Source organism: Canis lupus, chromosome 8 (assembly GCF_003254725.2).
Source record: "Canis lupus dingo isolate Sandy chromosome 8, ASM325472v2, whole genome shotgun sequence".
Taxonomy (NCBI): Eukaryota; Metazoa; Chordata; class Mammalia; order Carnivora; family Canidae; genus Canis; species Canis lupus.
The window spans coordinates 48529110-48552998 of record NC_064250.1 but is presented as its reverse complement, the minus strand read 5'-3'; the positions used below and the strand labels follow the sequence as shown (position 1 = coordinate 48552998).

General features: G+C 46.0%; 2 long non-coding RNA genes across 2 annotated transcripts in view; one reads left to right on the top strand and one right to left on the bottom strand.

Moving 5' to 3' along the window:
- LOC112658083 (uncharacterized) overlaps nt 1-9991 on the top strand; it is a 28832-nt gene extending 18841 nt beyond the window's left edge. The window contains exon 3 of the long non-coding RNA XR_003135489.3: nt 9561-9991. This is a non-coding gene — a long non-coding RNA (uncharacterized LOC112658083). The remainder of the gene's footprint in view (nt 1-9560) is intronic.
- LOC118355528 (uncharacterized) lies at nt 927-22146 on the bottom strand. The gene is made up of 4 exons (XR_004818172.1): nt 22020-22146; nt 21253-21312; nt 20597-20648; nt 927-1273 (listed from the first exon to the last, which is right to left on the bottom strand). It is a non-coding gene; the product is annotated as an uncharacterized LOC118355528 (long non-coding RNA).
- Between the last annotated feature and the right edge of the window lie 1743 nt (nt 22147-23889).

Genomic DNA, 23889 nt, shown 5'->3' with positions numbered 1-23889 from the left:
GGGGGAGGGGGAAAGAGGACTTCCTGCATGGGTGCTGCCAATGCTGAGGGGTAAGCCAGGTATCTGGAGTGGAGAGAGGCGGGCACGCTGTCCATACAGTGCTCTGGGCAGAGGGACCAGCAAGTGTGAAGTCCTAGTGGCAAGAGGGATGATCATGGGTATTCAGGGAATGAGAGAAGTTTCCCAAGGCCACCAAAGTTTATTCAAACAAAGATCAAAAGCAGGCCCCACAGATGTGAAGTGACTGAATCTGACTCTAGGACCATTTAACCATGGTCTCCAATCCCTTCCCATGGAGGAGAGAAAAGCCCTGGCAACCTCTTCAAACACAGAGGCTGCAGGAAAAGCAGAAAGTGTGGGCAAGTGCCAAGGACAAACTCGGCTACCTCTCTGGTTGTCTTTTGGGAGAGAGAAGAGATCCAGACTAAGCCAGCTGGGTCCTGCACTCGGGTCAGGGTTTCTGCCTCCCAGAATCAATGACAGGAGGCCTTAGCACTTGCTGCGTCCTCTGCTCGGAACCTCTCACTCCCAAGCCATCCTCACCTGTGAGATTTTTGTTCTGGCCACATGCCTGCCACTGTGAAACATGTCAACTCATGGACCATCCATGCACCAGGGACCTCCACCTTATAGCATTTGCCACAGTTGTGACTTTACATGATTTGTGTAAATTTTTTAAAAAATTCATGTCTGTCTCTCCTGGTAGACTGTGAGGTCTATGAAGGCAGCCACCAAGGCTGGCTTTGCCCACTGCTCTGTCCCTAATACTAGCATTGTGCCTGGCACATAATAGAAGCTCAATGAATACTCAGAGCTAAACCATATCAAACTGACCATATTCAACCATTTTTGACGAAGAAAATGGTAATTTCATCCTAATATTAATTGAATGAATGCACACATTCCAATTTTTCGGCGTACTATTTATTGCAGCATGGAGATCAGTACTGAGAGTTTCCGCCTTGGGCCTGTTTAAAGGGAGGGTTTTCCTGAAATTATGAAGAGTCCAGTATCTGGTCCCGTCATGGTCTAGGTTTGAATTGTGCTTTTCACACTTCAGGGTGCATTTAAAGTAGATTCTGATCCAGTAGCTTTGGGGTGGGGCCCGAGATTCTACATTTATAACCAGCTTCCAGGTGGGGAGGCAGCCAGAGGGAAGGAGGCCAAAATGCAGGCTTGAAGCTGACTGGTGAAAGTTCTCCATGCCATCCCCAAGGAGCCCCAACGAAGACTCCTCCTTCTTTTTTAAGCCAATGCAAAATTCAGAAATTCACTGAAAAAGAGATGGGGCTCCAGGTCACTACCTATAATCAATCTCCATTGTTTGGAGAAGCAGCTGAGCAGCTATTGTGTTTAAATGAACCTTCCAGATCACTGAAATTTAGCCCTCCAGGTGCCCAAACCCTTTTCCTTTGAAGTGTATTGGCAGAAATGTTTCTAGTGTTATTAAGTGCTATCTTGCCTTCTTCAACAGGGTAAATTGGACAAAACCTGACTCTTCCTTTTTTTATTCTTCCTTCTTTTAAAAACATTGTTGGTGAGATATATCATATATATGAATAAAACATGCATATATGACTTAAAGAATATAAATCAAGTAGATACCAGTAGACCCACCACCCAGATAAGAAAAAGAATATCACTATAGTACCTCAGGAGCCCCCCTCTTTCCATTAATCCTGTCCTTGCTTTTCTTTATTGTTTTACCACATGGGAATGTAGCCCCAAACAGTAGAATTTGTTTCACCTGTTCTTGAGCTTTATGTAACTTGAATCCTATTTGTGTGTTTTGTTAGGAGTAGCTCCTTTCATTGAACGTTGTGAATATTCTGGCTCATGTCTTCCATGACCATGGGCCATGGGTTCTTTCTATACAGATCTCCCTCAATGTACAGTGGGATTATGTACTAATAAATCCATCATAAGTTGTAAATATCATAAATCGAAAATGCATTTAATACACCTAACCTACCCAACATCACAGTTTAGCCTAGTCTGAAATTTGTTGAATCCTCCAAAGTGAAAAAGCAGAATAGTTGTATGGGTATTGGTTGTTTATCCTCACAACTGCATGGTTTACTGAGAGCTGCTGCTTGCTGCTGATGCCTAGCATCAGGAGAGAGTATCGTGCCACATATGCTAGCCCAGGAAAAGATCAAAATCAAAATTCAAAGTACGATTTCTACTGAATGCATATGGCTTCGAAACCATCATAAGTCAAACTATCATAAGTCAAATTCTTGTAAGTCGGGACCATCTGTATGTAGTAGGAGAGGAAGTGCTGGGTCAAGGATTCTGACAGCCTAGGCTTTCCAAAGTGCTACCAAACCAGTTTCCTAAATGGTTATTTTCCCTCCAGCAGTGGGGAAATCCACTCACATTGCTCTACGTGTCCACCGACACTGGATACTGGCCCACTTGTGAATTTTTCCTAACTTTCCATGGTGCTCAGGGTTTTCCTGAATAGCACTGTCTTGGGTCTGTTTGGGCTGCCCTAACAAAATACCACAGCCTGGGTGGTATATAAAAACAGAAACTTATTTCTCACCACTCTGGAGGCTGGGAGTCTGAGGTCAGGGAGCCAGCCTGGTTGGGAGAGGGTCCTTGTCCAGGCTGCCGACTCCTTATTAAATCCTCACACGGTGGCCAGACTAGGGATCTCTCAGGGGCCTCTTTTGTAAGGGTGTTCATCTCATTTGTGAGGGCTCCACTCTCATTACCTTATCACCTCCCAAAGACCCCCACCTCCTAATAGCATCACCTTGGGCATTAGGAGTTACTAATGAATTTGGGGGGCACACAAACATTTGGACCACAGCACACACAGCCTCCGCCCTTGGATGGATTGTAACCCAGGGTGGTTACTGTCATACTGAAGGGGCTCAGAGGCAGTGCTGTGCTCTACTGCCTTGTTTCTGCCTTTAACACAAACCAACAAACATCTCCTTCCTATCAATCTCCAGCAGCTTTCCCTTCCCCCTTGCCCCCTAAGGTGCTTTTTCAAATCTTCTCTGGAATGGGAAGTTCTTCACCACCCAAATTTTCCCTGGAATTGTGTCTACACAAAGAGTAGAACTAAAGGAGAGTCTAAATGGCTTGCCTCTGAATAGATGCATAAACTGTGAGGGATGAGCCCTGTGGCATTGATTTTGGCTGCAAATATTCTTTTGTTTTGTTTTGTTTTGAAAGTGGTTGTTGTTTCCTCATCGGTTTTGGAGTTTTGTTTATTTTTGCTCCTTTTCTGTTTCCTGTTCCAAATAATTGAGGTTGGCTGTATAAATCACCTCTGGATAAGTGAAGTGCTACTGCCCTTTGAATATGCCTCTGATTTAATTTTGTATTAAGTTTAATTAAATTCATATTTAATTTTGGTTGCTGGTCTCTTCCCAAAATACTGTGGCTTCAACTAGCAGATGGCACATATCCTTGTGACAAGAGACACCAAATATTCAAAAGAACTTAATTCTGCCCCCATCTGAAGCATCTTTAGAAACAAGTGTGTTAGAAAATTCTGACTTTTAAATGAAATTCATGCCTCATGTTGAGTCTGAGTTAACAGATTACAGACTCATCAGTGGACTCATTTGATGGCAAAAACCAACATTCTTGGTGAAATCTTACTTCTATAAAGTATTTTGACAAGGGCTGACTGTGGGTTACTGACCAACTCTGACAGATGTGAACAGAAGGGGAATTTATTAACAGGAGATTGGATAATTTGCTGGAAGACGCAGCTTGAAACCATGCAGCCAAGAATAGTATCCCAAATCATGAGGCAGAATTGGCCTAGTGCAGACCTGCTGCCATCACCAAGCACTGGGTACTTCATCTTGCCTCACAATGGACACTGGATGCAACCACTACTCTAGGAACTCAAGCTCCCTGCTGAGGCTGCCTTGACCAGAGAGACTGAGGTAGAGCCTGGTCACATGCTGTGCCCTAGCTGCAAGAGACGCTGTGAAGACAAATACATTATTCACACTTGGTTTTCACACCATATAATGGAAAACTCAAAATAACTGTGGCTAAAGAAAAATAGAAATGTATCTCACTCTGTATAAAAAATGTGAAGGCAAAGAGTGCAAGATTGCTGTTGAAGCACCTTTGAAGACCTTCACATGCTTCCTTATGGACCAATGTGGCTGCTTGAGTACCTGCCATCAAGTCCATATCCCAGCTATCAGGAAAGAGAAAGAACCACCCTTTCTCTTTACAACCACTTCCTGGAAATCACATGCATTGCTTACATTTCAATGGTTGAAATTTGATCATTTGGCCACATCTAGCAGAAAAGAGTTTGGGAAAGGTAGTCTTTGATCCATCCAGGTAGCCATGTCCCCAACTAAAAATTGGGGGTTCTCTTACTAAAGAAGAGAATAGATATCACAGGAGATGACTGGTGGCATCTGATATAGCAAGTTCCTAGCATTTTTGTCCTCTGGACTGGGATGTGAGCTCTGTTCTCTATCAAGGCTCATAAAAGTGTGCATATGCGTGTGTGTGTACACATGTGTAAACACGCATGCAGGATAGAGATATTTCCCAAACACAGAAAGAGGGTTCAGAAGCTAGACAACCATAAAAAATAAACAGAGAACACTACTCCATTACTGCTACCCTTACTATAACTATGGGAAACTAAGTAACTGAGTCACACAGCACTAGAGCCTTTGAATGAAGTCAGTTGTCAGAGGACTGGGGACATGGAGAAAAAGACATTTGGAGGCACAGCTGGAAATAGGGGTGTTCACACTGGACAAATCTTTTATTTTCTCACAGACTTGTGGGACTAGGGCAAGAATTCAAATTAAGACCCAAATACCATATATCTAAATATTTAAACACTATTAGTCAAGCTAACAAATTGTTAAATAAAATATCTTCAGGCACCTGGGTGGCTCAGTTGGTTAAGTGTCTGACTCTTGCTTACAGCTCAGGTCACAATCAGGGTGGTGAGATCAAGCCCTGTGTTGGGCTCTGCACTCAGTGTGGAGTCTGCTTGAGATTCTCTCTCTCCCTCTCCCTCTGTGCTCCACCACCTCCTGGTTCATGCATGCAGGCACGCTCTCTCTTTAAAAAAAAAATAAAGTAAAATAAAATAAAATAAAATAAAATAAAATAAAATAAACCATGTCTTATCCTTCTACCCTAACAAACATACCTTCCTTGACTTCTGGAAAGCCAAGAGCAAATTTAGAATTCTCGACTCCTCACACCAGAAAGTGAGAACCACAGGGACAGGCTATCCCAGATGATGGTTAGTCTCCCTTTTATTCCCTCCTCAGCGAGGGGCCTTACCCACATGCATGTTCCTAACACCAGTCTGCACTTCCACATTCTGTCCAACTGCCCCAAGTAGCCACCTCTGGGCTCCAGGCTACACAAGCCACCCTTGGGAGGGAGGACTTTGCTAATAGGCCCACATGGGCCCTGGAAGCAGGCTTGGGCCTTGTGGGCAGAGATTCTAGGGTCCTGAATACCAGGGGCAAGTTCTAGACCAGGGTGGGTGTGGGTCTAGGCTTTGGCTCTGGTTGGGCATCTTCCTTAGTCCTGAGGATATCTCACTCCAGAAATGCAAAGAAGCTAGGGCAGGGATCTCCGAAGGTCAGGCCCCCCTTACCTGGGTCTCAGGGTTGTACTGAATCACATAGTCACACTGACCCAGCCAGCCTGTCCATAAAGTAAATTAGGAATAACTAAAAGTTATTTTGAGAGTTTTTCCTACTTGATCTGGGGACTGGAGATTGCCTCTGGATTACGGACTATGGGAGAGGATTTCTTTAGCCGTGACTCTGCATCGGGGGCAGGATCCAGCACTAAATGTATGTCTCCTCATCTCCGGAAACAAACCCAAACTAAAACACCAAAACCAAAATAGAACAAAACAGGAATCCCTCTTCCGCCCTTGACATGCTCAGCCTATTTCTCTCTGCTTCCTCCTACTCTGACACCCTCCAATCAGGCTCTCTCCCATCATCCTCCTGCTTTTCCCTGCTCAACTTTCTTCCCTCCACCCTCCTTCCCTGGCTGGAGTCTTAATCCCTGCCATAGCGACAGGGAAAACAACATAACAGTGGGGCAGATGAGAGCTGAATTTCAGAGCCCTGCTAAGAAGTGCGGGCTAGCAGGACCAGGAATTTCCATAATGATACAGACCAGGGGAAGAACTGGAATCTTGGAGAGGTGATGAGGAAAACGTGGGGTTTGAGGAACCAGGAACATCTCAAGAACCCAGTGGAGGTTGATATAAAAGGGATAAGGAGGGGTGCCCTGCAAAGTTGTAAAAGGTTAATATTGTTCCCTCAAAGGCCATGTAGCTCATGACCATCCCCTAACACAGCATTCTACGGGATGAATTATTGGCAGAGTGAGAAATGGTGGGGAACAGACAGTTCTCAGGAAAACTGAGGTCCCTCTTCAGAAAGGAGAGAAAGTGTTAATATTTTGTGAAATGGATCCAAAGCCTTGGAGGCCCAGTGGGATGGTAAGGGGTTAATGCTCCCAAGGAGCAAAACTGGGATAGCTTGGGAGCTTATGGTCCTGAAATTAATTTATTTTAGAAGCATGGAAAGCCAGTGAATGTACTTCTGGCCACAAGACAGGACAGGTGAGAAAAGAGAAAGGAAGGAGGCCTGGCTTCTGCTTCCCGGAAAGGGGGTGTTGTTACAGATCTCCCAGGGAGCACACACACTCCTCATGTCAATGTATACGAGGCCTGATTACTTGGCTCACTCTCCACACCCGAACCCCCAGCATGTTCCTAGTGGCTGCCTCCCTGGTGTTCTGGCACTCAGGCTGCCAACACCTGCCAACAACAAGGAAGCTGGGTATCGTGGTTGCAGCTTTGGAGGCTACTTATGAAAGAGATGACTCAGCCCTGGGAGCAGGAGGAGGGTGCAGCTAACACCTAGCTCAGCAAGAACCAGTATGCTATCAATCCAATTTGGCACTGACCCAGTGCCAACCACGTGCCACATCCTGGAGATGGGAAGATGACGAGGCATGATGGGAAGAAGACAGCTGTGCCCATAAGAAATTATAATCAGAGGCATGAATCCTGCAAGAGAGGAGAATAAAGAATCTGGCAGTGGAAGTGATTTCATGGGAGTACGATGATGGTGGCAGGAGGAAGGAGAGTGTCTCCCTTCCTATAGTCAGGTGATGAGTTTGAGTCTTCCTGAAGCACACCCTGGTCCTCACGACCTCTGGTCCAGTCAGCCTGGCCTCCGTCATCTGAGTGGTGCTCAAACTCGCCCCTCTTCTCCAGTCTTGGCTCAGCTACTCATTTCTGGCCTTGGTCCAGGCTCTCTGCCCTCAGCACGCCAAGGCAACGTTCTACAATGTGGGTCCGTCAGCTCATGCCCTGCTCGAAAGCCTTCCTTGGGAGGAGAGGCAGCCAATGAGGCCTTAGGAGGACCAGAAACTGAAGTGCAATTAATGGTCATAAGGATATTCAGACCTGTGGTTGGAAGGTGGAGGAAAGGAAAACAGAGGCTACAAAGCAGGAGGAGATTAGCACCTGAAAAATGACCAAATGGAGGTGTGAAAGAAGCAAAACAAGGTACCAAAAAAATCTATTTTCTTTCTCCTTATAAATAATTATATGAAATAAAGTTTGCAGGGACCATTTAAGAATTCCTTACTAATATAATTTTCTTTGGGGTAATACCTGCCCATGTAAGTCCTTAATAAGCATGCAATGTTGAAGGAAAGAGGAAGGAAGGAAGGAAGGAAGGAAGGAAGGAAGGAAGGAAGGAAGGAAGGAAGGAAGGAGAGAAAGAAGAAAAAAAAAGAAAAGAAAATCTTCTATAGTTTTTTCCTGCCCTCAGAATAAAGGCTAAGCCCCAAGTTCTCTCATGCTGTGACCTAAACCTGCTGAAGCCCTAGGGGTAGAATGGGCTTCAGGGTAAGTTTGGCTCAATGGCTCAACTATGTCATCAAAGCCCCTGATTTTCAGGATGTTCCCTCTCCCCTCCATGGTGTTGTCTTCATCCTTTGCTAGGTTTCCCTCATGGTGACAAAATGGCTGCAACAATTCCTGACCTCATACCCGCACTCCGCACCATGTAGAGGGAGAAAGAGAGAGATTCTTTCTCTGAAGCTGCCTGAAAAGTCTTTCCCAGTCTCTTCAGTTAGAAGTGGGTCACTTGCTCATCTTAGGCAAAAAGGGATTTTGCTGATGAGTCTATACTGGGACTATTCATTTTACCCCTAGGGGTAGGGTGGAATCACCTTCCTCAAGTGTGTGGGAAGTGTAGGGAGGGTGCATACCCAACGGAAAATGGCATAGTTACCAAGAGGGAATGGATGTTGAGGAGACCACCACAGTGTGTACTGTAGCACCCTTCCAGCACCTCCTCTCCTCAAATCCCACCCAGCTATGCACTACTCCCAAATACTTTGTGTTCTTCAATGTCTATAAACCTTTACATATACTGTTCCTTCTACCCAGGATGCCTTTTCATTCCTCTTGCTCAGTGAACACCTACTTATTTTTTAACCCTGCCCATCATCACCTTCCCTATTCTTTAGATATTGTGATCACCTTAAGGACAGAAGTCAGAGGATGCCTGGGTGGCTCAGCTGTTGAGAATCTGACTTTGGCTCAGGACATGATCCCAGGGTCCTAGGATCAAGTCCCACATCGAGCTTCCTGCATGGAGCTTGCTTCTCCCTCTGCCTGTGTCTCTGCCTCTCTGTGTCTCTCATGAATAAATAAATAAAATTTTTAAAAAAAGGACAGAAGTCAGGTTCTCATTGACTCTCAGCAGAATAGAATATCTGGTGCACAATATATGCTCAATAAATACTTGTCAAGTGAGTGAGTGTTGCTGATGAGACAGTAGTACTTCCAAAGTTGACAAGGGGCTCATGTATCTTCAAAATCTTGTCCTTTCAAAGTCTAAAATGTAACAAATGTAAGCAGAGTTGTACTATGTAAAGCTATGATGGGGAAAGGACAGTACCCCCTGCCCCCTGAAGCTCAGATAAAGGACCAGTGAAGGCAGGAGTTTTCCAAGGGTCTGTAGTATTATCCCAGAGAGAGGGCTCCCGCAAGACTAGCAGGAATGTTTCAGTTCTCTTGTCAGGGTGGTGAGTCCTTAAATGGAAAGGGGTCCATCAGGCCATAATATCTTAATCCACCAATCTTTCAACCATTTAGATGATCCTACTGGGAAGAGTTTGCAACAGTCAGCAGACCCAGACACTCCCATCTGGCTGGCAATTACAGTCCCATTAATTCTTAATAAATTGGCATTCTGGTTTACCATTCTAATCTGCATTTCTTCAGTGTGAATTGGTCTGAGACCAACACTACCAGTTGATTCTCAATATATGCCCTCTCCTTCTTCCCTAGTCACAGAATCCTCAAATTTTAGCTGGTCACATTGTTGCTTAAAAATCTAGATTACATTTCTTGGGCTCCCTTGCAGCTAGCTGGGTAGGGTCATTGACTAAATTCTGGCCAAAGGCATGTAAGTAAAAGTAATATGTGTGGAACTTCTTAGAGCACCATTAATAGAGGATTTCTTCTTCCTTTTTCCTTTCCTTCTGGCTAGAATGTGGATGTGCTGACTGGAGCTGAAGCAGTCATCTTGGACTGTTGAGGAATTTGACAATGAAGCCGTGTATCAGGGGACAAGATGGATGATAGAAGCAACAAGAAGGAGCCTGGGTTGAATACAAAGTGCCTTATCACATGGCTCTTATTGCCTACCCAAACTTTTATATAAGAGAAATGCATTTCTGTGTTAAGTCACTTTTGATATTAGCAGCCAAACCTAATTCTAGCCTCATAGAATCCCCCGGAGCTGTACGGGCCTGTACATGTATGTGGCTTTTGAGTACTTGAAATGTGGCCAGGACAAATTGAGAAGTCCACACTGCATTTTGACTTTATACCAAAAAAGAATGTAAAGTATCTCATTAATGACTTTCATATTGAGTGTATGTTGAAATGATAACATTTGAAATATATTGGGTTAATCTATTCTTTTTATTTTGAAAAAATATTACCTCTAGAAAATTTTGAAGTACATGTATGGCAGCCATATTTCTATGGGATGATGCTTCCCTGGCACTGGTTACTTTCATCTAAACTGATAATATCAAACTATTGAACCATGTAAAGCTGAGAGGTGATCAGAAACCAAGACCCAAAATCTAACTCTGCCTCTGGCTTTGTCCATCTGCCTGTCTGTCTGTCTGCTGCTCACTGCCACCCATCACCCATTTGCTAACTACCTTATCTGCATTAAGAACAGATATAGGGCATCTGGGTGGCTCAGTCAGTAGGGCATCTGCCTTTGGCTCAAGTCACGATCTCAGGGTCCTGGGATTGAGCCCCACATCAGGCTCCCTGCTCAGTGGGGTGTCTGCTTCTCCCTCTCCCTCTGTTCCTCCCTCTACTCATGCTCTTCTCCTTTGCTCTTCTCTCTCAAATCAAAAAATAAATAATTATCAATAATAAATAAAATCTTTTTAAAAAATAAGAATAGATGTGAAGCTTGGCACACAGCATAGCTAAGCCTGGAAGGAATGAGACCATCAGAAGTTTAAACGACATGACTTTGGCACCCAGGCTGTGGTACCTGGGTAAGTGTCCCTGCCAGTTTATGGCTCTGGCAGCATTGGCTTCAGGTAGGCCGATGCCAGCCACACATTCCAGAATTCACTGATCTCTCCAGCTTTCAAGGTGGTGATTTGCTCTGCAACCCCAATTCTCTGATGAGTTCAAGAAAAAAATTGTTGATTTTTAGTTTGTACAGCTTTTTCTTGTTATAAGGACAAGAATGACAGCATCTAAGCTTTTTATATGCCAGAGCTGAATCTAGAATTCCATGGTGTGGTAGTGGTGTTTTTTTCCCAAAAAAATTTAAAATACATAGTAGTCTGAGCCTGCTTAGTATGGCCTCAAGTCATCCTGTACACAAGAGCAAAAGGGCAACAGAGTCCTGCAGTAGGCACCCCAAGTCACATTCCAAATATTCTATTAAACAAAGCAAAAAAGCATGCATACATTTTTTCAAACCCATCAAAATGATTTAAATTTAAGTTTGGGCACCCAAGTTTTATCCCTTTAGAACAACTTATCCCTCTGGGGTTCCAAAGAATTGAGGTCTTATTACACAGGCTGAAAATAACTGAGTGAAGAGATTCTAAATCAGGTTGAAGTCTTCCTTTCTTTTTCTTAGTTGTTGTTTAAGAAACCTTAATTTAGAAATTCATGCATAAGTCCTGTTCCACGTCAATGACCCCTGGGCCCTACTCTTCCTGGTACCAGGAAGCAGGGGCCCCAGTCTGCTGCTTTAGGGACAGGCACCCAGCTCTCCTCTGACCTGGAAATCTCTGCTCAGCTCCTTTTCTCTCTGACAGTCAAAGCCGGCCTTGCAGAATTCCCTCACGTACCCTGGGAGCTGGGATTGCTAAAACAGAGTTGCCATAGCTGATGTGCTAATGAATTCATGAAGCCGCCTAGTGGAATGAGGTTACAGGGAGGTGGAGGAAAAGTTCTTTTCTCTCTTTTCTTAAAAAAAAAAAAAAAAAAAAAGTAGCTTTTCTTTTTTGTGAGTGGGTACACACACACACACACACACACACACACACACACACACACATTAGGCCTCTAACCTGAAAAAACTTTCCTTTCAACTGCCCCAAATTGCTCAAGGTGATTTTCCCATCTCTTAAAGCTCAGAGTGTTCAAGTTCTGGCCTGATTCTGCTCCTCCTATTCTGAGATCCGATTCCCTCTCTCAAAATGCAGGTTTCTTTATTGTTCTCACTTGCGTGACACGTCTCCCTTTTCACATCAGTGTCTTCTCTCCTCTTGTAGATTGAAAGCACATTGAGAGCAGGGCCCATGTCTTATTCTTACTAACTCTTGTATCTTCTAAAGATCCTGGAATCCACAAACCTCACTCAAACACTCAACAAATGTTTATGGTATTGACTTTTTCCTCCAATAATAATAATAATAATAACAATAATAATAATAGCTGCCACATATAGAGCATTTATTATGTGCCAGACAATGTTCTAGGGACTTCACATGGATGGATTCATTTAACCTTCCCAACCAATCCTAATATTTTTTTTTAACCAATCCTAGTATTATCCCCATTTTGCAAATGGGGAAACTGGTAGACAACTTGGTTAAGTAAGTGTCTACAGGTCACAGGGCCTGTAAACCATGGCGGAACCAAGATTTGAACCCAGATCTTTACCTGGCTCCCTTGACAATTTTCTAAACTATTTGACTACATTGCCTCATCCAATGTGCACAAAGACCTTGAAATGATTTACTGGTTTGGCCCCCAGAAAGCTATTCTTTGCTGTCATAGCCACAGAACCACTGGCTAGGTTTGACTTCCCAAAGGGTATTTGCAGCTATAATTGTGCCATAAGTGAGCTCCGTGGTTTTGTTTCCAACCAGTCAGCCCTTGCATCACTGGGAAGCCCCAAGACTGTGTGGAAGGTATCGTGGGGAAGGAGAATTATAGCTGATTCCTTTTCAAATTTCCCATCCGGGGAAAAAAAAAAGAAAGAAAGAAAGCAGACTTACAACATTGGTATAAAGCAAGGACATTGTGATGGTTAATTGCATGCGTCAAGTTGTCTGGGCCATGGGATGCCCAGGCGGCTGGTAAAACATGATTTCTGGATGTACCTGTGAGAGTGTTTCTGTATGAGATTAGCATTGAAATTGGTGAATTCAGTAAAAATTGATTGCTCCCTCCACTGTGGGTGGGCATCACCCAATCCATTGGTGGGCCTGAACAGAACAAAAAGCGGAGAAAGGAGGATTTTGCCCCCTTTCTATCCCGCCTGTCTGTTTGAGCTGGGACATTGGTATTCTCCTGCCCTTGGGCTGGACTTTGCAACCTTGGCTCCCCTGGCTCTCAGGACTTTTGGACTCCAACTGAATGACACTGTCACTTCCCTCTGTCTCCAGATTGTGGTCTGTAGAATGATGTAGGGAAACTTCGTTTTAGCTGCCACCATCATCTGTTGGTTCCCTAGAGTTAAGTGCCTTTTGTCCTTCTCTTGAAGCATGCACATTTCCCAAGGATATGTAGTGTAAGCAAAAAGATGTTTTGATATGGAATGGGGAGACCTGGAGCTGAGCCCCATCCCAACCACTGTCTCTGTAGTTCAGAGAGATCCAAAATCCCCCATTCCCCATGAAATAAAAGAGTTGGACCAGCTAGCTCTGAGGACCCTTCCAGCTGCAAGAACTTGTGGTCTTTGACTATAGGTGGGCTCCCTGGACAGCCTTCCTCCAGGATAGGGCAGGTAGCACAAAAGCCCAATGAGAAGACTTTCATAGATCTGGGTTCAAATCAGCTCTACCAGAGACTTACTGGCCCCACCACCTGTGGGCAGTTATTTAACCAACTTGCACACCAGTTTCCCCGTAGCCTAAGCCCCCGTTTTTGCCAGAGCTGGCTCTTGCCAAGAGTAAGGAGGACCTGGGCCTGTGGACTCTGCGGACTCTGCGAGAGCTGAGCCGGCTCCCACCGCTCCACATTAGCAAAGCTTTGTTTTGGAAAGGTTCAGGGAGAAATTTATTGATATAAGCTGGAAGTTGGTTGGTCGCATTAAGAACTCAGCTTCCCCCTTCCCTTGGTCCCACTGGCTACAAAAGGAGCTTTGTGTGCCGTGGGGCAGCCGGCGCGGGATGTGACCACCAGACGGAATTCAACCTTTCATAGGCTGCAATGTCTGCTCAGAAACACACAACCGCAAGCTTTTGCTCCTCCAGGGCTGGCTGCCCTGCGCATCAGTGCAGGTCAGAGTGACTGGGTCTGGCCTGGGGAGAGCACCAGCTTGGGCCATCCTTCTTGTCCCATTCCTCCCATGCTTATCCTGAAAATGAACGGAAATGGCTGGGAACACATCTCGGTGAGCTGAGGGACTTTCCTTTCTCTGTATTTCCTCACAGCTACAATGACAAGAGCTGTCCAGGGCGGAGGCGTCTCCCTCAGGGTCAAGAGAGAATCAAGCATGAATGGGATGGGTACAACCCTGTACTCAGAGGCCGCATCGTATTCCCTTCCATCCTCTCCCCAACTTCTTGCCTCAGGAGACAGCATAGCATAGGGCTAAGCTGTGGCACAGAGAAAAATCTGTCTCTGGCACCCCACTACTCTGTGGCTCCTCTTCCACTCAGGCGCCCAGGGCCTTCACACTCTTGCACTATCCCAACCCTCATACCCAACCCAATGTCCTGCTGTCAGCTACACCTCATGGTTGGAAAGTGATCTTAAATGAAGCTCTTCATGTTTTTTCCCTGTGGGCAGGGATTATATCTCTTCTCTCTGTGTCCCCAAGCCCTCCACAGTGCCTGGCACACCAGAGTCATCTAATACACTTGAGTGAGTGAGTGAGTGAGTGAGTGAGTGAGTGAGTGAGCAAATGCTAATGCTACTGAAGTATACTTAATATGATGCCCTCCCAGAGGTATGAGCATTTTGTTCCCTTACTAAATCCTAGTAGAAGAGATATTTGATGGCAGAGCATTTTCCCACGGCCATCAGACTTCACCAAATAGGTGGCTGCCCTAAAAGTAAAGTTTGCCCTTCCATGGGGCAGGAGGGTGGGGAGGGACTGTTGTGGGTGGGGGAGCTACACTGGCAGGAGAGAGGAAGGAAGCAGTAGGTTTTGGCTCTCTGAAAACGTTGCCTAGAGGCATCCTGGATTCTTCCCAGCCTGCAAAAAGGGGATCATTCAACACTGTGGCTGCCCCAGCTGCAGAGAAAAATTGAAAGAGTTTGGTCCATCCACAGGCAGCCAGCCAAGTGTGTGGCCATAACAACTCTCAGAGGCAGTGGGAAGGGGCAAAAGCCAGAAGAGAGAGTGGGACTGTGTGTATAGCTGGAGATTAGGGGAGGATGGTGGCAGAGGGAGCACCTGAGAAGGGAAGTGGGTTTGCTCACACAGATGCTATGCTCAGGACGGCTTTCAAGGCAGAGGGAGCAGAGTCAAGGCCTGATGGCTGGAAGACACACATGTGCTGCAGGAGAGTTTGGCAGGGCAAAGGGTATATGAAGGTGGTAGTAGGAAATAAATTTGAAAAGGTCAATTGGGATTCAATTGTGGAGGGTCTTGGGCCAGGCTAAAGAGTTTGGACTCTTCCATAGGCAATGGGAGCATTTTAAGATCCTTAGCGAATAAGGTAGCTTAATTAGGGAGATAAACCAAAATTTGCTCAGCCCCAAAGATCAGGCACTCGATCAGTGTTATCACACGCAATCCTCACCACGATTCCCCGACGTGGGTGACATAATCCCCATGTCACAGTTGAGGAGACTAGTACAAATTGATTAGGGACTTCCCTGAGTCACACAGCTAAATTCCCAAATAAGTACTTGATATTTCCTTCTTGTACATACTTTGCAGATTTGCAAAATGAGAAGGTACTCCAACAAAACTGGAGTGAACATCAAAGGAACAAAAGGATAATGGAAAAATACAAGAAATGGTGGAATTAACCAGAGTCCAATGGGGGGAAAAAAAAATCCCAGCATGATAGCTGCTTCAAAAGAAATTGGTGTCCAATAAAATGTCAATGGGTCCCAAGGAGAAAATCTTTTAGAAGAATCTAACAGATCCCAAGCCACACATAAAATGAGTAAAAAGCTAGGAAATATTTGGGGCATGACAGCAAAGACCTAGCTTTCTTTGCCCAAACAGAAACAAGAAAGTAATCAAAAACTCTGGGAAAAGCAAGCCACGAATCAAGAATGTTGCAGTCCAAAAATGAAACAACGAAAGAGGTAAGATGAATTTGAGCAAATGGTGGCACATAAAACATCTCTCTGATCTTGGGGCTCAGAACGTTGTCCTTTGAGTAACACAGGTGTCTTCCTGTGGACATTCGGGGAAAGAAATACGATCAGAGGCCATCACCAGGACCCGTGATATTTACCCACACAAAATGCACTATTCCGGTTGTTACTCATTCATTGGTCTTCAAATTTTCAAATTGACCGTGAACAAAGAAGGGAAAAGTTCACTATGATTTTAGGACGGGATATGATGTGACCATATCTGACAATGTAGAAATTTAAAAAGAGCTAATAGAAGCACTTAGCAACCTAAATGTCCATCAAGAGATGAATGGATAAGGTAGTTGTGGTATAGACACACAAAGAATATTAGCCATAAGAAAGAATGAAATCTTGCCCTTTGTGACAAGGTGGATGGATCTAGAGGGTATTACACTAAGTGAAGTAAGGCAGACAAAGACAAATACCATATGATTTCTCTAGGTGTGAAATCTAAAAAATGAGTAAACAAACAAAACAAAACAAAAGCAGACTCATAAACACAGAAAACAAACTGGTGGTAGCTAGAGGGGAGGGGGGTGGAGGGGCGACGGGTGACATGGGTGAAGAGACTTAAGAAGAGTAAACTTCCAGTTATAAAATAAAGGAATCACAGAAAGAAAAAGTCCAGCACAGGGAAAATCGTCAATAACATCATAGCGACTCCTCTGTACAATGACAGATGGTAATCAGACCTCTTGTGGTGATCATTTCACAATGTACAGAAATATCAAATTATTACCTTGTACTCCTGAAACAAAGATAATAGTGGATGTCACTATTAGTGACACTATTAGTGGATTTTTTTATTTAATCCAATAAAAAAATGACCTGACTGAAGAGGCTGGAGGACAGGATGGTGTCCTTACAGGGTAAGGAGCCGGGTACAACTCAGAGCTGATGAAACAGAGTCATCAAGGTATTGGGAGGGCACCTGGGTGGCTCAGTGGTTGAGTGTCTGCCTTTGGCTCAGGTCATGATCCCCGGGTCCTGGGATCGAGTCCCACATGGGGCTCCCCACAAGGAGCCTGCTTCTCCCTCTGTCTATGTCTCTGCCTCTCTCTGTGTCTCTCATGAATAAATAAATTAATTAATCTAAGGAAAAAAAAAAAGATGGACACCCGTGACAAGAAGGGGAAAGAAAAAATTGGGCAGAGAGAGAAGTCAACGGTGATGCCTATCCAACAAAGTCGGCCCAGAGCACTGGAGTGAGCATTCCCAGTTAGGGCCCCACGTTGGGCTGAAACGGCCTTATTCCCTCTCTGTGCTGGGTTGCTGGGTGCAGGCAGCCCCACGAAGGGTGCGACCTGGGGCCAGGTGGCTCGCGGTACCTCGGGGGCTGACCATGTGGGAGCTGGCAGTGGTGGCCATCTGCTGACCACGCTCCCTACAGCTGGGAGGCAAGTCCATTTTTGCAAGTCTGGATGGTGCTTTTCTATGTCTCCCCGAGTATATGCATGAGCTAAATCCTACTTTCTCAGAGTGGGGAGACAACAGCTAATGTCCCCCAGAGGATCCACCAGAACACAGCAGTATTCACATATTACCTAGCGACAGGAAGGCAAGCTGGCAAAACCCAAAACTGAAGCAGTGAAAAGCCGTAGCCTCTGAGAGGTAAGACTGAATCCAAGGGATGGAATGGAAATCTGTTTTGAACTATAAGCCCTTCTGTACCATTTTATTTTTCTAACCATGTGCATGTAGTTCTTCAATTCAATATTTGTAAAGTCTTAAAATATTTGGGTCTGTCTGATTCCAAAGCCACATCCCAGAGTCATGCCCCAAGCAGGCCTAGTTGGAGAAGGACATACAGAACCTTCACTTTCTCCAGTGGAGGCAGGCGCAGCTGTGAGTGCCTGGCCTGGGCATGGCATGCGATGCCTGGCCCTTCCATTCCCCAGGTGGGAAGCTGGCCAACTCCTTCATCTCGTGCCCCAAATGGACAGGCACCCGGCCCCGAGAGTTGGGGGAAATATCGGCCCCTGCATTGTGCCGGATTGGGGGCCTCTCTGTTTCCACTGGCGAGCTGCTAGATTTGCCATCGCTAAGAACAGGGGTGCCCTTTGGCATATCCTGGCTCCTCCCAAACTTTTAATATCTCTGATTTGGACTCCTAGCAGCAGGGCCCAACACCTGGAGAATGCCAGCAGCCAGGCTGGCACAGGAGGATGGGCTTGTCCCATGTGAAGTACTCCTCGAAGGCTAGCTGGACCGATGGTTAACGTGGGTGGGAGGGTCAGTTTGTCAGGTGATGGCCCTTCTTACTTAAAGAAAAGAAAATTTATTTATGAATGGAATACAACTACAGCGCAGAAATTTCAAGAATAGAGACAAGTTAGCCTAACCCCACCACCCTAACATAAGCACAGCCTGCTAGCCATGCTTCCTTTTGCTTCCTCCTCCACCACATCTGGGGTTTTTTAAAGCTAGCTGTCATCACACTGTACCTAAATTTTGACCCTTGCATCTTCTGCTAAATTCATATGATATGCATTTTCCAAGTTGTTACCAAGGCTCCATAACCATCACTTTAAATAGCTGCCTAATCTGATGTCAGGGGATTTCATCCCAGAATCTACTGACCCAGGACCCCAGTGCACGGCAGACAACACAAATATCGTTTCACAAATGGAATAAGTGACTGGCCCCTAATTTTATTTACTCATCTTCTACTGTGAGGTATTTAAGGAATCTGTTTCCAATTTTTCAAACACATTGTCTTATTTCTTTCCTGGACATCCTTCCTTTTTCCCCCACCTCTTTTTCATTCAATTTCCTAAATTGAATGATTCCTAAATTTCCTAAACTCTGCTCTTTGCCTGCCTCTCCTAAATCACGTGGGCTCTGTCCTTCGTGTATCGTAAATCACCCAGGTGTGTGTTGAGCGAGCCCCCTGCACAGCGCCAGTTTCCACGAGAAGAGGCGAATCGTGCTGACGTGCGGGTTGCGGAGTGGGAAGCCCAGGGCCCGTGTGAGCCGGGCCCTCCCTGCACTTCAGAGTCCATGTGTTCTGTCAACACCGCTGTCACCATCAAGTACGCTTCGTCTTGAAATAGTGGCCCAGACCCTGCCAGTTATTTCATCTCGGTGCTTATGTTTTTCATGTGAATTTAAACATTCAAACATCATGAGCATGAAACATAAACACTCAACCCGCCATGGCATTTTAATGAGGTTCAACTGGGTTCAGTACGTTCCATTACTTACAATTGTGTAAAAGCTTTTTGACCCAGATCACTTCCTTAGGTCTGGCCCATTACAGCCAAGACAAACTTTGTGTTTTCTGAGCACTTTAAAGGTTGGGGAGAATTATTCTGGGCAGATGGTGAACACAGAGCCCACCCCCCCACCACACACACACACACACACACACACACACACACACACACTGGTTCTGATTAGCTAGGCCAGTGGTTTAATTGAGCCACTCACACATTCCCAAAGAGGAAAGAGCAAAGCAATAAACTTTGATCAGAGACTATCACTCAGTCACCCTGAAAACGCTCCCACACACCTTTGCCTTGCTCCCACACTTCTCAAATCAGAGCCACATCTGTAGCTCTTAGATGCTTCTCAATGAGCAAGGGAAGAGTTATTCATATTCCCCTCTGACAGGTGTGGCAACAGAGGTCTAAGAAGATAAGGTGATTTGTCCAAGACCACAGGGCAAAGAAGGTTCCTTCCACTAAACAGATTTAGGTACAGACGAAGCTGTTGTAATAAAGAGGCTTCAGAATACACCAGTGCATAGAGAGGTAGTCCAGGCCAATAAGCAACTCTGCCATCCTCAATACACGGCTTCCACTGCTGTGTCAAAGATCACTTCTCCCATGGCCCTCATCCCCTACTATAGGAAGAGGAACCAAGCAGGGGAAGGGTCATGCCTTCCTTTTAGGGCCAACTCAAATGTGGGTCACTTCCACTCATATCCCTGTGGCTTGCTATAGTTGTGCAAGGGAGGTTGGGTGGGGTGTGCTCAGCTCAAACTCAGAAGTTCTAACACCAGATGAGGGGGGACCTATGTCAGTGGACAAGCAGCACACTCCAGCATACACACCATGGATGACCCCATGGGTAGGTAAGGGAAGCCCAGGGAGAGCTCATTCTCAGCAACTCTGATTGTCCTGGAGTTCGCTCCCCAGTCACTGAGCAGAGCTTGTGGCCAGCCTCTCCCTGTGATATACCTGGCCCACAGCAGCACCAGGGGGCCTGGTTATTATCCATGCTGTCACTGAGCTCAGGGCAAAGAAAAAATGCACGGAAACTGGGAAAAATCTTGCCCACTGGGAGCTTACGGTTTAAGAAGCAACAAAGCTAGACACAAACAGGACATGCTGCTGACCAGAGAACAAAGTATGAAACCAACAGATGAGTAAAAGGCAAAGCCTAGACACATATCCCGGGCAAGGGTTTCCCTTCCAAGGGACCAGGGCATCTAAGGATCGAGTGAAAACACCTGGACTAGACTGGTCTTCAAGCTTGACCTGCTGCCCACCCTCCATTTCCGACCATCTGCCCCTGTGTACCGACTCTCCCCACCCAAACAGCTCACCAACCCATCCTCTGAGCATGCCAGGAACACACTTACCTTTTTCCTTTGTTCTACTATTCTAGCTCAGACACCTGCTTATCAAGAGTTCCCTGAATCTCTGAACAAAAATTGGTCACATTTATCTCTATAATCCCAAAGCACTTTTTTATATGTAGACCAAACCACTTATACATTGTATTTATTATGATCACTTGGTCATGAATGTGTCAACCTACCTAAAATCAGAATTTCACCAAATCTTGTACACCCAAGTGCTTAACACAGTACCTGGGAAATAATGAGGGTCAAATGAATAAATGACTTAAAAAGGCAGAATTGTATCTTACTTATCACCATACATGCACTATATATGCACATGCCTGGCACATAGTGGTGTTCGATAAGAGGAGCTTGATTCACTTAAGAGAAGTGCAGTCAGGTGCAGCAAAGACAGACCCCAGAAGGCACAACACATCCGGTGCCAACCCAGTCCTATTACACCAATGGGATTTTCAGAGTCCATAGATCCCACATGGCCAGCTTGGTCTGCCCGGCAGATGTGAGACTTGCAGTGCATTTGACAAAGGTTTTCTGGAGCTGGGACCAACCACTCTGCACATTGGGCTCCCGCTCCATATTCCCTCCCAGGGCTCAGTCTTTGGCCTGTGACTCTGGTCCCCACCCTCCGTCCCCCAGCAGAGACTCAGCCTCTCAGCAGGGCACTATTGGATCACTTTGTATTCAGCCTCTTGAGTGCTAAGCATATGTTCGTCACTAAGGTAGAGCAGTGAACTAGACAAGGTCCCTGCCCACATGGCACATAACACCTAGCAGGGGACCATACTAAGCTGAATGACCCCAAAGTGACCTGATGCTCAGGTGCGCCTACCACCTTGAAGGTAACATCTTCCTCCAGGATAGCAGGCACTTCACACTCAGCATATCTTCTTTCCTGAATTGGGATTCAGAGAAAGTGAGCATGAGTCTACCATCCGGGTCTCAGACCTGCCCCCTGCCAGCCACAAGCATATATCATTTATCCTCTCCAGACCTGTCCCTCATCTGTAAAATGAGGTCAGTAACAACACCTGTTCCACCTGCCTTGCAGGGTTACATGAGGGCTAATAAGGTATCGGAAGGGCTGCGTAAGCTGTAAAGTAATAAATCTTGCCGAGTACTGTTAGAGTTAGTATAACTATTCCTGTGTAACCCTTCCTCCTAATTTTCCCTCTGATCATCAGTGCTGCTGACACTCTCTTGGTCTCCAAGCCTACAGAGGAAGGGGTGTTGTTGTTTCTGTCTTTCCATACTTTTCCTCCCCTCATTCCACCACCCAAGCTCCTTTTCCCTGTGGGCAGTGCATCCTGTGTGGCGCACGTTTCCGGGATCAGAAGACCCCATTCCTCTGTCTACAGTGATTGGTGAGAGATGGGCACATGACCTAAGCCAGCTAACTGGAGTCCTTCTGTGATTTTCTCACTGAAGCTATGAAAGAAAATTGTCCCTTTCTGCTGAGAGAGTATGATTCTGGGGCTCCAGCAACCACGGATACCATCGTGTGGTATCAAGAGGAGGAGAAGAAGAAATACTATCCTAGATCAAGCTGTTCCTAAAGCCAGCTCTCCTGGAGGCCGGACTGAATCCAGCTTCATTACTTACTCATTGGCCATGTGATTTGGGGTTTCTCTGGCCCTCAGTAACTTCATCTGTAAAGCGAGTCAAATAATCCCTCGCAGGCATGCCTGCTGTATGAAAACATGTCTATAAGGGTCCGATGGAGGCTCAGTAAGAGGTAGCTATCATGACTATAATAATGCAGTGGCCTCTTAGCCCTGCCAGTAAGGAAAAGGTAATGCATCCCTCCTATTGTCAGTTGGGACCCTAATTAACTTTTCTCAACTCAAACATAAAAAATGACGGCAGCCCCGTCTGAGAAAAAGAGGCCCAGACAGCTGTAGGTAGAACAAGAGGTGATGTAACTGCTGGAGGGACAGAGCTCAAGTAGGGGTAGTCCCAGCATCAATGAGAGGGTCCTGGGCCCCAAAAGTCCCAGCCACCACAGCACCCAGTCAGAGACGAGTGCCCCTGGAGAAGCTCAGCCAGGGCAAGACAGGGCCAGGATCAAGGACAGGTCCTCAAAAGTAAAGAGAGTCCTCTGTCAGGTGAGCTCAAGGGTGGGGTCAGTGCTGAGGACCTTAGTAGTCAGGATTGACCATGGGTGTACTGTTCATGGGCTCCCCACAAAATACCAAGCTCGCAGCCCACTCTTTCCTCTTCCTGACCGTTGGTGTGGCTTGCTATTCCTGAAGAAAGAGAAGAGGACTAAGAGTCTGGTACCTGGATTCCAGCCTTATTTGCAGTTGATGAGGTCTGTGACCTTGGGAAAGGGCCCTCCCCTTTCTGGGCCTTAGTGCCCTCCCAGTAGAGGGGGAAGGAAAGGGGTGGCAATGTTCTCTCAGGTCCCTGTGAGAGCTAACATTCTGAGTCCAGGCCATCCTCAAGCCCTAAGGGGTTAATCAGACATGGCCCCTACCACCTCTGACTGCACTAAAGGTTTGGTTTTTTTCCCCAAGGTACCCAAGGCAGGGTGTGAGGAGGGGGCAGCCTCCCAGTTTCTGCAGATGTGTATCCTGAGAGAAATGATGGGGTGTGCGCTGAAGGTAGGTAGCCCTTGGGACACTCTCCCCACCGGACAGTGCTGCCTCTGTGACACCTTTACATGGGGAAAGGTGAACCAGGAGCTAGGGGGTGAGCGTCCCTGTTTAACAGCTTTCCATTTGTTTACCAAAAAAATATTGTTCCATCATAAAAATTCCCAAAATAGTTCCTTCCCTGGCCAGACTGACTGGCGGGCGCCCAGCTTGGGAGCCCAGCCTCACTGGAAACATGCTCTCAGGGAGGTGAAAATAGCTGGGAAGGTTGGGGGCTGCCATTTGAGGACCACCAGCCCCACACATCCTGTGGGGTGGGACACAGAGGGTTAGAGCCACAGAATCGTCTCTCTGGAGGGCTCTGGGCAGTGACAGGATTTTTTCCCCAGAGGCTTGGCAAGTTTCTTTTTAGCTCCAGGGGAAGTGGCAGGGGGGTCTCATCAGTGGAGGTGAGTCGAACCCTTTATATCCTGCTGGAACGTTCTCTCCCTCACTGTTCCAGCTAGCAACCTTCTCATCTCACAGCTCTCAATTTGATGACAGTTTTTTAGAGAACCCTCCCTTGGGGTGCCTGGGTGGCTCCATTGGTTAAGTAGCTGCCTTCAGGTCACATGATCTCAGGGTCCTGGGATGGAGCCCCAAATCAGGGAGCCTGCTTCTCCCTCTGCCCTCCTCCCACCACCCCACTCATGTGCACTCTCTCCCTCTCTCAAATAAATAAATAAAATCTTAAAGAAAAAAAAAGAGAGCCCTCCCTTAAAGCTCTCTCTCCAAAAAGACCCAAATTAGGGCCAAGGTTACATGATCTCATAGGATTCTTCTTTTCCCCTTTGGAGCACTTACTATGGTTTGTTCATCCCTATAAACACGCATACCAT